Source organism: Rhinatrema bivittatum, chromosome 8, assembly GCF_901001135.1.
Source record: "Rhinatrema bivittatum chromosome 8, aRhiBiv1.1, whole genome shotgun sequence".
Taxonomy (NCBI): Eukaryota; Metazoa; Chordata; class Amphibia; order Gymnophiona; family Rhinatrematidae; genus Rhinatrema; species Rhinatrema bivittatum.
Window position 1 is genome coordinate 19755582 of NC_042622.1, and position 14356 is coordinate 19769937.

General features: G+C 44.2%; 1 protein-coding gene across 1 annotated transcript in view; it reads left to right on the forward strand.

Annotated features, from left to right (window-relative positions):
• APCDD1L (APC down-regulated 1 like) overlaps positions 1-14356 on the forward strand; it is a 60956-nt gene that overhangs the window by 33284 nt on the left and 13316 nt on the right. The window lies entirely within an intron of this gene.

Sequence of the window (14356 nt, forward strand, 5' to 3'; positions counted from 1 at the left end):
ACTCGGCTTGTCCCTTTTACCCTGTGTGTAGGCAAACTTTGAGATAAGGAGCAAAGTGTCCCTTTCTATGACCTGGGGTTACTCAGGTTGCCAAATGGCTCCAGATTTTCAGGACAGGTTAATCCAGTCCTGGTTTTACCCCATGGCATGCAGGGATTTGTAGTTCTGACTTTCCTATTGCATGCCTTGAGAAAAGAAAGACTACGAGTCCTTGCATGCAGTAAGGGGGGTGGAGCATAAAACCAGGACTGGATCTAACCTGTCCTGAAAATCTGGAGCCAGTTGGCAACCCTAGGAGTCACCAAAGGCCCTTCTTGAGAGGGAATAAAAAGGGGAACCTGGTTATGAGGCCCCCTTGGCACTAAGTGCTTGTGTAAGGAAGTGGGGTTATAACCAAGCAAAGTAAATCATTTTTACATAGCAGGTGTGAGGGCGGTCACATAGCGGACCCTCTTAATAACAACCAAATGGGTTGGTTTGCAGCTCATGCCATGCAGAAAGCACCACAGGATTCACAGCAAAGAAAGAAAGAGAACAGTTATAAGGATATAGTAACACTGTCAGGACTTGTTACATTTTTGTGCGAGATAAATCACATAGGGCCACAGCCTTTGCCACAAACTGCTCACAGTCTAAGCCTGAGCACTGGGAGGTTATTATTAGAACCAAAAGCTGCACTGAGCTCGGTGGTGGGATTGGAACTTGGATGGCCGTATTTTACTGTGCCAGACTATACCACTTGTCCAATTGAAGTTTATTCCTCTCAACTGCTTTCCTGATGCTCTTCCTGTGCAGGGAGTGGGATTTACTGGTTGGCCCTTCCTTCTGGTTGAAGTTCCTTTTCTCTCAGAGGCTGGAAACCCAGATGCTGATTTGCGTCTTTTCTCCGAGGTAAATTTGTTGGGATGGTCATCACTGAGGTCCTTAGACTACAGAGATTTATGAAGAAATCTGCTGTCTTGGCCTCCTCAACTCCACTAATTTCTTCTAATTTAAGCAGGCTGCAAGCTTAAGACGGCCTTAGAAACAGTTGCAAGATGCTAATATGCACAACCGGGGATAGACACTGAGGAAGGATCTGTGGTTGTGTGCTTCGGTCAGACTCTTGTGAAAAAGGTCTGTACCCTGACAAGTCCACCTTCTCGCCCTCTAGTGGTCGGAGAGGAAGAACTGCAGCTAAGAACATTTATTTATTCCTGCAATCATATTTGTTCAAAGACACTCTGTGCAAGGTACAAAGTAACATCAGCAATAGAAATCAACTTAATGGAGACTCCGTAGCTTGCCCTGTAAGAGGTCTCCTGCTTCCAGACATGAAGACGCCTGCTCCTAGTCCCCGCCGGAAGACGTGTGTCAGAAATTCTTTGTGTAACGGTGGGTCATATTGTTATAAATCCCATCACAGTACAGCGTGCTGGAGGTACTCAAGGGCATAAGGCCCTGATCCAAATGGATCCTGCCAGTGGTGGCAGTGACCCAGAGCCAGATGTCTCCTGCGAATGCAGAACAGAAAGGCACTTGGCATGGGCAAATGGACGCTTTTCTTTACTCAGGACATTTGAAATAGGATAGGGGGCACTTTGCAGGAAATACCTAAAAACCTAAAAACATGGCTCTTCCGGCAAGCCTATCCAGAATCACAAGAACATTCTGACACCGGTCAAAGAACAAAATAGTCCTCCTCAAGCTCCTTGACCACCCACGATATGGACAGTCCACCTGTATTGAATACACTCTTCTGTTGATGCATTAGTTCGTCGAGCTCTTGCACTACTCATGTTTGCGCCCATCTACACATTTTTCTATTAAATGTATATCCCAAGTTACACTACCCCTATTTAGCTAGTACCCATATTTATCCACGTTACTTTGTCGAGTTACTGTTGCTTATGTAATATTTATTGATGTTCCTATGTTCAGAAACTCTGTTTATTGTAACGCCTTAACCGCGACAGTTTTGTTCTTTGGAAACCGACCTGATTTGATACTTGTATTAAGAAGGTCGGTATATAAAAATCCTAAATAAATAAATAAATAAATAAATAAATAAATACGAGCCAAAGAGCCCGTTTGGGACTTCTGATAAAATGGAAGGACCTTGATATTATTCTATGCCTGATTTTTTGTAAGCAACAATGAATACCTATTTCCAGAACCCCATGCAGGATCACACTTGTACAGGTAAAGCCTGAATACAGCACAGACTGGTGAAGAGAAGGTGAGGGCAGGTTAAAATATAACCAGTTAAAAAAGAAAAGGATACTTAGGAATAAGACCTGAAGAAGACTAATGGTGCCAAGGATAGGCTGAGTTGATATTTTGCCCGTTGTATTAGTTCAGCCGCTGAACATCGTGCCTTGCGTGATTACCTGGGCTTCGGCTCCATCACTCCTTCTGCACTAGGGCTGCTTCGGGTGTTTGCATGTTAATGCCACTCCAGCAATTACCATAGCTCTTTAGGACCCTGATACTGACCTATTCCTCTTCTTTATAGAAAGGAGGACCGAATGCATAAACTTATTAAATAGGCTTCCCAGGAGATACAATTTGCCCTTTTCTCCTGCCACGCTAAATTCATGAACCATAAAATCTTATTTATTCATTGTCTACTGGAGCTGAGCTGGTTTTACACACTTAACTTCCCACTAATCTTGGAAAGAAATGACTTTTTAAGGCATAACAGGGAGCAGTCATTGAAAGAAACTGACCTTTGGAATCTATCGGCTCACTCCTGCGAGTTGTCGCATGGTAGAAGATTCCCAGTAAGGTCCACTCGTCGTCCACAGCAGCAAAGCGCAGCACTTTCCAAATCTTTATTCTTCGGTTCTGGGCCCTGTGCCAGTGCATCATCTCGGGGCCGGTGCAGAAAGCTCAGGGCACGGTTTCTTAACACACGAGCTAATTTTTACAAGTTCCCGATGCAGTAAACGAATGGTACACTGGGAGTTCAAAAATGTGAACAAATTGGGAAAAGTGTTCCAAGAAAAGGCTTAGCATACAGCAAAACGTGGTTTCTATGCACAAATCATGTTTTCTGCTAATAACGTAGGACTTCTGTGCACAAAAAAAATGCTTTCTGCACAGAAATCATATTTTATGCATGGAAAACTGTGCTTTTTGATGTCTTTTTCTACATAAAATACCAGGGAGATTCCCTCCAGCTTCCACCCGTAGGCTAACATTAGCACTGGAAGCTTTTCTCCAGCTCAGGCTACGGGTAAAATTTCCAGCACTAAGCTAGCGAATGCCATCATTAACATGGAACTTCCCTGTGAGGGCGCTAACTCAAACACACATTGCTGTGCGCAAAACACAGTGCGCCATGTGTACCTTATTGCATCGGCCCTCTAGATGGGAAAGCATTTCAGCTGGCATGATGGCAATAATTCATTAAATGTCACAGCTTGACTTCTGTTAGTTTTGGAACGGCCGAAATTAAGGATTTTTTTGTGTACCAAATAATTATTATCAAATGTTTCAACTCATTAACCTCAAAACTTGCCAAAATTGATTTTTGTAAATTTTCAGATATGCATGTAAAAACTTATCTTAAGACTAGAGTCAAAAAGTCTGCGTTTTGAAAGAAAGTTTCTGCATCAGGGGGCTTATTAAATCTGATAAGCAACGTGCTCCATTTTTTGCCTCAATAAACATACACACAGTTAATGCAACTCCAACATTGCTCTAACCTTCAACGGCAAGAGGAAATGTGGAAAAAAGGATTTGCATTCACAAATAAGTGGGGAGTAGCTTGCTTGTTACGGCAGTTACTACCCCAAACAAATAAGCCTGATACTTCACTTTCAATGCATATCCAGCATAGCTCTGTGCTTCAACGGCAGGGGAGAAAGACTGATACTTCACGCATATCCAGCATAGCTCTCTGCTTCATCGGCAGGGGAGAAAGTCTGATACTTCACACATATCCAGCATAGCTCCCTGCTTCAACGACAGGGGGAATGAAGAAAAGTTGATCTATATACAGACAACAACTAACAAGGACTGAATTACATAGTCTGGGTAAACAAATAAGCATGGGTGTAACTTGCTTATTGTGGCGGTTACTACCCCTAACTAATTAAGCTAGATATTTCACTTAGATGCAGTTCCAACACTGCTCTCTACATTAATGGTGGGGGTGGAAGGGAAATAGAACCAAAAGGTTACTAAGAGCCAAGAGTAACTGAAAAGTATGAGAAAAAGAAAGTGCAAAACTTGCTGGGCAGACTGGATGGGCCGTTTGGTCTTCTTCTGCCGTCATTTCTATGTTTCTATGTGGACTCTTTGACTCTAGACTTAAGATAAGTTTTCACATGCATATCTAAATATTTACAAAAATCAGTTTATGCCAAATGATTATATCTAAGACAATGAAGGTCTTCTTTGACCGGTAGTGCCTAATATGATGGCTTTGTTATGTTTGCTCGTAATGTCATTCTTTTGAGGGGAGGTGTTATTTACAATTTATATACACATAGGTACCAGCTCTGTTGATGCCGTGGGTGCTTGAGCATCCCTAATATTGAGCTAACACTCTTCTTTTGTGTGCAGGAAGGGGTAATTTATGTTGAGTTTAGCACTGCCAATCGTTTTGAAAAGTTGTCTCCTATATAGATATATGTATATCTTGAACATAAGAACATGCCATACTGGGTCAGACCAAGGGTCCATCAAGCCCAGCATCCTGTTTCCAACAGGGGCCCATCCAGGCCATAAGAACCTGGCAAATACCCAAAAACTAAGTCTATTCCATGTAACCATTGCTAGTAATAGCAGTGGCTATTTTCTAAGTCAACTTAATTAATATCAGGTAATGGACTTCTCCTCCAAGAACTTATCCAATCCTTTTTTAAACACCGCTATACTAACTGCACTAACCACATCCTCTGGCAACAAATTCCAGAGTTTAATTGTGCGTTGAGTAAAAAATAACTTTCTCCGATTAGTCTTAAATGTGCTACATGCTAACTTCATGGAGTGCCCCCTAGTCCTTCTATTATCTGAAAGAGTAAATAACCGATTCACATCTACCCCTTCTAGACCTCTCATAATTTTAAACACCTCTATCTTATCCCCCCTCAGCCATCTCTTCTCCAAGCTGAACAGTCCTAATCTCTTTAGTCTTTCCTCATAGGGGAGCTTTAGTAGGATAAAGTACAAATCTAACCCTGGGGTCAGATAAATGTCACCAAATTCTTTCTCCATCAGGTCTACCCTACAGCAGAATGCTATAGTGACACCTTCCGTAAAACTCTTCATCCCCACCTCATAAAATTAAATTTATTTCATTCTGATAGAACATTTGCGATGACTGCGTAGTCCATGTTTATATGTTAAAAGGCCTTGGGTTTATATAATGCTGTCTTTATATAAGAGTCAGTTCAGGATAAAACCCACGAAGAGACTTCCTCTGTGCCGCCTCTCGCCTCAGCTAGGTGGAAGGGAAGCTGTCCCAGCAGCTTGCTTGATTCACCATTTAGTTCTGCATAAGAACCAAATGCTTTTTCTTTTACTGAGTAAGACATTCAGGCTTGCGTACTGGGAGGTTATGAGGCTTGTCCAGGTTCACATGGCGTGTGGCAGAGGAATGGGTCAAACTTGCATCTCCAGGTTTCACAGTTCTGAGTGCTCAGTGTCTCAGGCTCAACAGAATTCAGTCAAATATTACTTAAAAAATATCTACAGTGAACATACGTTAGGACAGAAAATGTTATTTTCATGCTTAAAGTGTTTTAACATACACAGGGCCCTACTGTAAACCATACACACTGTATATATACGTTTGATATATTCTAGGGTACTTTACTAGGGTAAAGTTACCCACATTATCGGTGAGCCCATTACGTGGAGAATTCATAAGACACAGCCACCCCCCTCCTCACACGAACACCCCTGTTTCACACGGCAAAGCGCCTTATGATTTTACGTGCGTGGGTTTAGATGGCTGAGAATCGGCTTAAGCACACACGAGCCACTTAATGCGCCTGGTTCTCTCTTTGAATTTCGCAGACGCTTGATTTAAAAAAAAAAAAAAAAATTATAAATAAAAAAGCGCCTCTGAACAGCTTACAGAATGAAAACATACAGTACAATCAATTAAAGAAACATCCCATACACAACATACCTTTCGACATCTTCCCATGACTAATATCCCTCCTCTACCAAAGCTAACTACTCACCCCGTACAACTAATCACTCAAAAAGCCACATTAAAAAAACACAAGTCCTACCCATTTATTATCAGGATCAACTGACTTACTGTGAATCTGTCCCCGGAGAGGGACTAAAGAAACAAAAGCAGTGAAGCCGGCTGCCACAGTCAACTAAACTCAAGAAAAAGAATTAGGACAATTTAATAGCTGGAGCTCACGCGGACTGGGTATGGACTGAGGTTCCAACTTTCTCGCCCTGCAAATACTCTCCCCCACCCCCTCCTCCAGCACATTTCCCCCCTTCCTGCCCTCAGAACCAGCCGGACCCCTGTTTCCTCTGAGCCGTGCACGTATACACGCGCGCACAGGTCACGAACCCCCATGTACACGGCAAAACACAACGGTCCGGGTTTTCATAGCTACGCGAGGGCGTAGATTTGTGCGCGCAACACGGCGCGCACAAATCTACACCCGATTTTATAACATGCACGCAGTTGCGCGCATGTTATAAAATCCGGGGTTGGCGCATGCAAGGGGGTACACAATAGTGCATCTTGCGCGCGCCGAGCCCTAGGGGAGCCCCGATGGCTTTCCCCGTTCCCTCCGAGGCCGCTCCGAAATCGGAGCGGCCTCGGAGGGAACTTTCCTTCAGCTCCCCCCCATCATCCCCTCTCTTACCTGCCCCCAACCCTACCTAAATCCCCCCCCTACCTTTATTTTATAAGTTGCGCCTGCCTCCGGGCAGGCGTAGGTTGCGCGCGCCGGCCTGGAGGTTCCGGCCACGCTCCCGCCCCGCCCATGCCCCTTTTTTCGAGCCCCGGGACATAAGCGCGTCCCGGGGCTTTTCACACACCGCCGGACCTTTTGAAATAGGCACGGCACGCGTAGGCTTTGTAAATCTGCCCCTGTGCACTCAAGAAATCCTGATGATATTTGCATTATACTGTCTTACGGTGCACAAATTTGAATTTGGCTTATAAAAAAGTTGCACATAAGAACATTTTTGTGTGCTCGGATTTTCAAAAATTAGAAGGAACGTTGGCCCCGAGCCCTGCCACTCTCTACTCCCTCTTTCCAGGCTCTAAACCCCCCCAGCCTATAACCCTCCCACCTCTGCAGATGCAACCGCTATGGTCTGATTCAGCCATCCGCACTTCCTCCTCCTCCTGGCCTGCATAGCCCATGTGGGCCGATTCAACCACCACTGCCTACTTCTAACCCATGTGGCACCCAGAGATTTCCCTTTCAGTCCCAACTAAGCAGATCCAGTGTGACCGGGGGCCAGCAGCAGCAGGAAAGACAGGGCCACCGGCAGAGCTCAACTCGCCGGTAGCTGAAAATGAAAAAGGCTCACGGAGAGGCGGGGGCCACAGGTGGAGCTCAATCTGCTGGCCGCCAAAAATGAGGAACGGCCACAGCAGTTTCCCCTTTTAGCTGTGCGAGTGCTCACAACTTTCCGGCTCCCATCCCCCACCTTCGCAGAAAAGTCGGTGGGGCTGAAGGAAAGAGTAGCCCGCGGGGCCGTGGTGGAGCTCATCCCACCATGGCCTCAAGAAAGGAAGCCATGAGAGTGTGTGTGTCTGTGTCAGAGCTTGTGTTCATGTGTATGTGTGTGAGTGTGTCTGAGAGCCTGTGAGAGTTTGTGTGTGTCTGTGTGAGAACTGTGTGCTTATGTGTGTGTTTGTGTGCCTGTGAAAGCCTATGTGTCACATATAAGTTCTCACAGGCATGCTCACACAAACACACACACACACACACACACACACATACACATAATGTGTCTGTGAGGGAGGGAGAGCAAGTGTATGTGAGAACATAGGCATGTATATGAGAGATGGAGTGTGTGAGAGAATGAATATGGGTGTGTGTAATATGGGTGAGTTAGCCCAGACTAAGGCAGATGAACTGGCTCTTCATTTCAACAAAAAAAATCTGATCTCCTTAATCAGCTGATTACAAACACTACTGCTCCAGACAACTCATATCTCCCCCAAAACAAAGACATACAGCTAAACGCCTTCGAACCCATTACAATCACAGAGATACATTCGGTGTTAAAGAGAATGAAACCGTCATCACACCCATTTGACCAAATCCCTTCTAAAATGCTTCTTCTCATCCCTGACACTATAGCAAAAACCCTGGCAGAAATCATAAACTGCTCCCTATCACACGGTATCTACCCAGATGACCTAAAAACTGCCTCAATCAAGCCTCTGCTAAAAAAACCAAATCTAAACGCATGTGATCCCAACAACTTCCGCCCTATTTCCAACCTCCCATTCATAGCTAAAATCATGGAAAAATTGGTAAACACCCAACTATCCAACTACCTAGAGGACCACAGTATTCTGTCCCCAAACCAATATGGTTTTCGCAAAGCCGCAAGCACCGAAACACTACTACTCTCTCTCACGGACTACCTCATTTCTGGAATTGATAAAGGCCAAACATTTTTACTAATCCTCCTAGACTTCTCGGCGGCCTTCGACACCGTCAATCACGCCCTCCTTCTAAACAACTGGCAAACATTGGATTGACAGGTGCTACACTAAACTGGTTCAAAACATTCCTAGAAAACAGAGGATATAGAGTCAAAATCCACAATAAAGAATCCCAATACCACCCTTCTAACAGAGGAGTGCCGCAAGGTTCATCACTTTCACCCACGCTCTTTAATGTCTACCTGTTACCACTATGTCAACTTCTTACAAAATTAAGCCTGAAACACTTCCTGTTCGCAGACGATGTACAGATCGTGATTCCCATAAAAGAAACAATCTTAAAAACAATGGAATTCTGGGACAGTTGCTTATTAGAAATTAAACTTCTCCTCACCAGCCTAAACCTCGTACTCAATGCTTCGAAAACGGAATTCCTGCTCATATCACCGGAAAACAATAACTCACTTCCAAAACCACCCACACTCCTTCAAACAACCCACGTAAGAGATCTAGGAGCTATCTTAGACAATCGTCTCAACCTCAAAACATTCATTAACCAAACCACCAAAGATTGCTTCTACAAATTACATATTCTGAAAAGAATTAAGCCACTTTTCCACGCTCAAGACTTTAGAACAATCTTGCAAGCAATAATCTTTTCTAAACTAGATTATTGCAACTCATTACTACTAGGCCTCCCAGCTTCTTATACCAAACCTCTTCAAATGGTTCAGAACTCTGCAGCCAGAGTGCTTACAAATTCCAGGAAAATTGACCACATCTCCCCCATCCTCAAAAACCTCCATTGGTTACCTATCCACTATAGAATCATGTACAAATCCATCAACATCATATACAAGACCATTAACCAACACACACAACTCGATCTACAAATACCACTTAAAAAATACACTTCCGCCAGACCCATCAGGGAATACTACAAAGAGTCACTCCAAATTCCAAATGCCAAAACCTTCCAACATAAATCCTTGAGTCTCAGAGCCTTCTCTTCAGCAGGTCCATCTCTTTGGAACTCTATCCCACCGGATTTGAGACAGGAACCATGCTCTCTAACACTTAGAAAAAGACTAAAAACTTGGCTTTTCAAAAAAGCATTTCCAAGCCTTGAATAAAACCTCCACTCTTCAACACAAACTCGCATGCAATAACTGGATCTAAATAAGAATCCAACTACCATAAACTTACGCACATCATTACCTGCGGAGTTTTATCATATTATTATCATTCACTACTGTGTCATATTTATTCTCTTGGTTACTTATTTTACCGTTTCATATTTATGTACTGTCCCATTTATTCACATAGGCTTATTTATTCACTCCGCTATACTACTACACTAATTGGCTGAAATGTAAATATTGCATTGTTCAATCTCTCCCCTCTTCCAGCTCCAAGTTAATTTCCCTGTTTTATTGTTTTATTGTAACTTTCTCACCCTTCAATTGATTCTCTGTATTTAAAGTTCACAGTTCTATTGGGAATATTGTTATCACGTTACCTTATGCTTTTCACACATTGTTAATTGTAAACCGGGTTGATGTGATGCCAGTCATGAAACTCGGTATAACAAAAACAATAAATAAATAAATAAATAAATAAATTATGCTTCATTACTCTCTACCTGTATGAAAGCAATACAACAAGAACTTTCGCAGCTTAAATTAACATTAAACCCCAAAAAGACTAAAATCATTTTGCTAAGTAGAAACTCATCGATAGTTAAACCACCTGCACTAGACATGAGTAATTTTCAAATTAATCCCTCAAATCAAGTATGGGATTTAGGTGTATAGCTAGATGAGAACCTCACAATGAAAATGCCCATCAGTAAATTAATTATGACAGGTTATGCCAAATTGCAGATTCTACAATGGTTGAAACCACTATTAACTTTTGCGGATTTCCGTACTGTATTGCAAACTCTAATCTTCTCAGACCTTGACTACTGTAACTCCTTGCTACTAGGTCTTCCAGCAAGTCACTTAAAACCACTACAGCTACTACAAAATGCTGCAGCACGAGAACACCGACTTGTTAGGAGTGACACTACAACCTTACAATCCGCAGCGAACACCAAGATCTCTAAATAAAGGCCTACTGCCTATTCCCACAATACGGAGCACACATCTGACGCCAATAAGAGATCGCGTGTTTTCCACAGCGGCTCCAAAGCTCTGGAATTCTCTGCCTGAGACTTTAGGTGTTTTGCCAGATAGAAAGAGATTTAAATGTGAATTAAAAACATGGCTATTCAAAAACACATGTAATTTAACATAAAGATATTAGAATATATAGAGCCACAAAGACAAGAAGGACAAAAGATAATCGAATCATAAAGAATAAATCAAACGAGAGAATGTGATATTCTCAAAACAACCCACTGACTATGACATGAAAACTATCATTTCATTTTAATTATCCATACTCTTTGCCACATGTACTAGATCAATTTTAATATGTACTAAAAATTTTTCACTTGGTAGAAATTAATGCCTGTCTATGAATACCACCTCCATAACCAATCTTCGGCCTGAATTTATCAAAACGCACTAAATATTAGTTGTGATAGGAAAGGGGGAGAGAGCAAGCCTAGCTGTAATGCCCTCACACTAGATAGGTATTTATATCTCTAGGGGAGGCCCTCCTAGTAATTTGAGGTGGGGTTTAGTTATTAGTGTAGGGAGTTAGGGGCCACTTTGACATTCAATGTTAGATGTATGAACAGAACAGTGGTCTCTTGTGAAGATTTGATGACCTTCGGAGTGAGGAAACTCACCCAAAGATGAGATTTGTGCAATGTTCTCTCAACCTAGCTGGATGGACTCCACCTAGCGTGATGGGTAACATCAAGCTAGGTGGAGAGATCATTGTACAAATCTCATCTTGGAGTGAGTTTCCTCACTCCGAAGGTCATCAAATCTTCACAAGAGACCACTGTTCTGTTCGAACGTCTCACGTTGACTGTGAAAGTGGCCCCTAACCCCCTACACTGATACCTAACCCTCACCTCGAGTTACTAGGTGGGTGCCTCCCCTAGAGATATAAATACCTGTCTAGTGGGAGGGCATTATGGCCAGTCTCTCTCCCTCCCAGACAGGGGCTTTTGATCTGACCCCAGAAATGTCTGAATTGTATAAATTATTCTTTGATGCAGATTATTATTTTATATGTCTTTTAGTGTGCTGGAAGATTATTCTTTTATTTGTTATTATTTATGCTCACAGTTTGGGATTATAATTTTATTTCTACATAAATTGTTCATGTAATGGTTCCAGCATGGGAGGGAGGGGATTACAGACTGTTCACCATTTCCTTGGTGTTCATAAGAGTTTTCCTGAATCTGGCGAGCGAGGTAAGTGACAAAACGACTTCTTTACTACATTTCTCTTCTTCCAGGTCTCTGCCTCCCTGACCCATTAAGAAAGGCAAAGAGAACAGAGGCATCCAGCTCTACATCTGGAGCTTCTGCTAGGAAGGAAGAGAAAAAAACAAACCCTCATTACTTTCCTGGATTATCAGATTGGGGTTCGTTTGTTTCAGAAGATTTGTAGTAGGCAGAATGAGAAGGAGCGAAAACCCCAACCTGAGGGTCTCTGGCTTGTGCATTCAACTCTGACCTCCCACGCACTGGGCAGCACCGGGCCCCATACGGGGAAAAGCCACAGGAGGTTTTTATAGACCTGTTTCTTGCGCTGAACGGTCATTATTTTGAACGGAATCCGGTTCCTTTACTAAAGATCCCCCCGGACACAGACGCTGACTGGTGTGGTCTCGAGTGTCAGGGGCAGCGCCGAGCATGGTCGTGTACGGGGATCCGGGTTCCAGTGCCCAGCCCCGCTCTCCCACTCCCCAGGCCAGGAGCCACACTTGCTGTGTGCGACGGTGACATCTATTGGGTCAGATTTGGGGGCCAGGGCTGAAGGGTGCCAGCTGAGGGCTGTGCCGAAATCTGGAAGGAGGGCTCAGGGTGCCAGGATCCCACGCCTACTTCTCTCTGAGCTGGAAACCCGAAGCAGCGGGAGGAAACTGCTGGACTGGGAAAAAAAAAAAGAACAGAAAAGGCAGTTAAACCGAGGCAAGGTCTAAAGGTTTTGGCCTAATTCATGTTTTTCACCGGTCAAGGCCAAGAAAACAAAACACCAGCGGTGCCAGTGAAATGGCAGCTGTGCTGGGGAGCCGAGTTCTCTTTTGATGTCTGCACAGCTAAAATCCCAAACTGTGCATCAATAAATCGCGCTGGGCCTGGGTGAGGAGGGGGGAAGAAATGTTTGGATAGCAGGGGGACAGTCGGACAGAGGCAGAAAGACTCGGCCATGGAGATACTCTGTGCCAGGGGATTACACTCAGGCATGGCCATGCCCGCTGCTAGCTTAGGAGGACTTTACACTGCCAATTACGCACAATATGAAACCCAGGAAAAGTCGCAGGGTGACCTTCATTAAACATTTTGTTTCCTGGCTTGAATTTCGGGAGAGTACGTAACGCTGCCTTTGCTCTTCATGTAAGACCCAGTGGGCAAAGCGACCAGACGAGAAAGAAAAACACACACGAAAAACAGCCTTAAAAAGGAGGAGGAGAAGTGTGCAACATCTTTTTGAAAAGATATTTCTGCCCTCGGATAGCGGGTGAATGCTGTAGGACGCCGTGAAAGCTCCTCGGCAGGGCATTTCGGTGGAACGGTCAGACGGGGAGGTTACATTTGAAATGAAGATTTCACATAATATCCCTCGGCACGATCTGGGTTCTTTAAAAAAAGGAATCGGGAGCAGCAGAATCTGCTGAGAATCGGCAGCATTTCGATATAGTGCTGGCCTCCGATCCTCCGCACTGGCCCGGCTTTCCATCCTGCCCGTGACCTCTGCCGGACTGTCCTGCACCAGCCTTCGGCTGTTATGCACCGAAAACCTCCCATCTTGAGCCCAAATAGTTACCTCACCTTATCCAGGCCTCGCCGGCAGGAACCCTCTGCCCACCGCCCGAAGTGCCCACTGGTTCCCCACTGCTGGGAGTCCTCTTGCTGGGCCAACTGGGAATCTGACAGCTAAATGCGCGGCTGACCCCCGTGACATTGCCTGTTACGTTATTTCTGTTGAAAGCCGCTACATGGGTCCTGCATGGTGGAAAGCAGAATTATCAACGCAGCAGCAGCAGCTGCGGGGCAAGAGCAACCCAGGAATTGCTCCTTCCCCGTTGGAGAAATCTTCACCGGGGTAATAGGAGGTTGGGGACAGGGCCCGGGAGTGGGGAGCTGGGGGCAGATGTGACAGCTCTTTTTTAAACAAAAATTTGGTTTCTCTTTCATTTCATTTTAAAACAAAACGAAACGAAACAGAAAGTGTTGTGTTATAATTTCCTATTTCATTTGCATGGATGCGCATGCCCAGTAAGAGGCTGTGTGCCGCCTCGATCCCGCAGCGAGAGACGGTGCGTGCGCGAGCGTCTGTCTGCGGAGAAGCCCAGAAATTCTCCAGCTGAGTAAATGCCGCTTATCTTCCCCCCTTATTGTGCCGGACTCTGAAGAATTGCAAAAAAATGAACTCGAGACTAGATAAGCCAGACGAGCCCTTGGAAAACCCATCTGCTTCCAATCCCTTACTGCTGGAAATGGTTTTTGATGAATGTCATTATTATCATTCTAACCCTGAAATGCTGAATGTTTTGTGAACAATCTCAAAATTGCGTAACTGGGCCCGGGTTTATTGTACGGCCAGAGCTCGGCGCCGCGAGCTTGCCTTACAG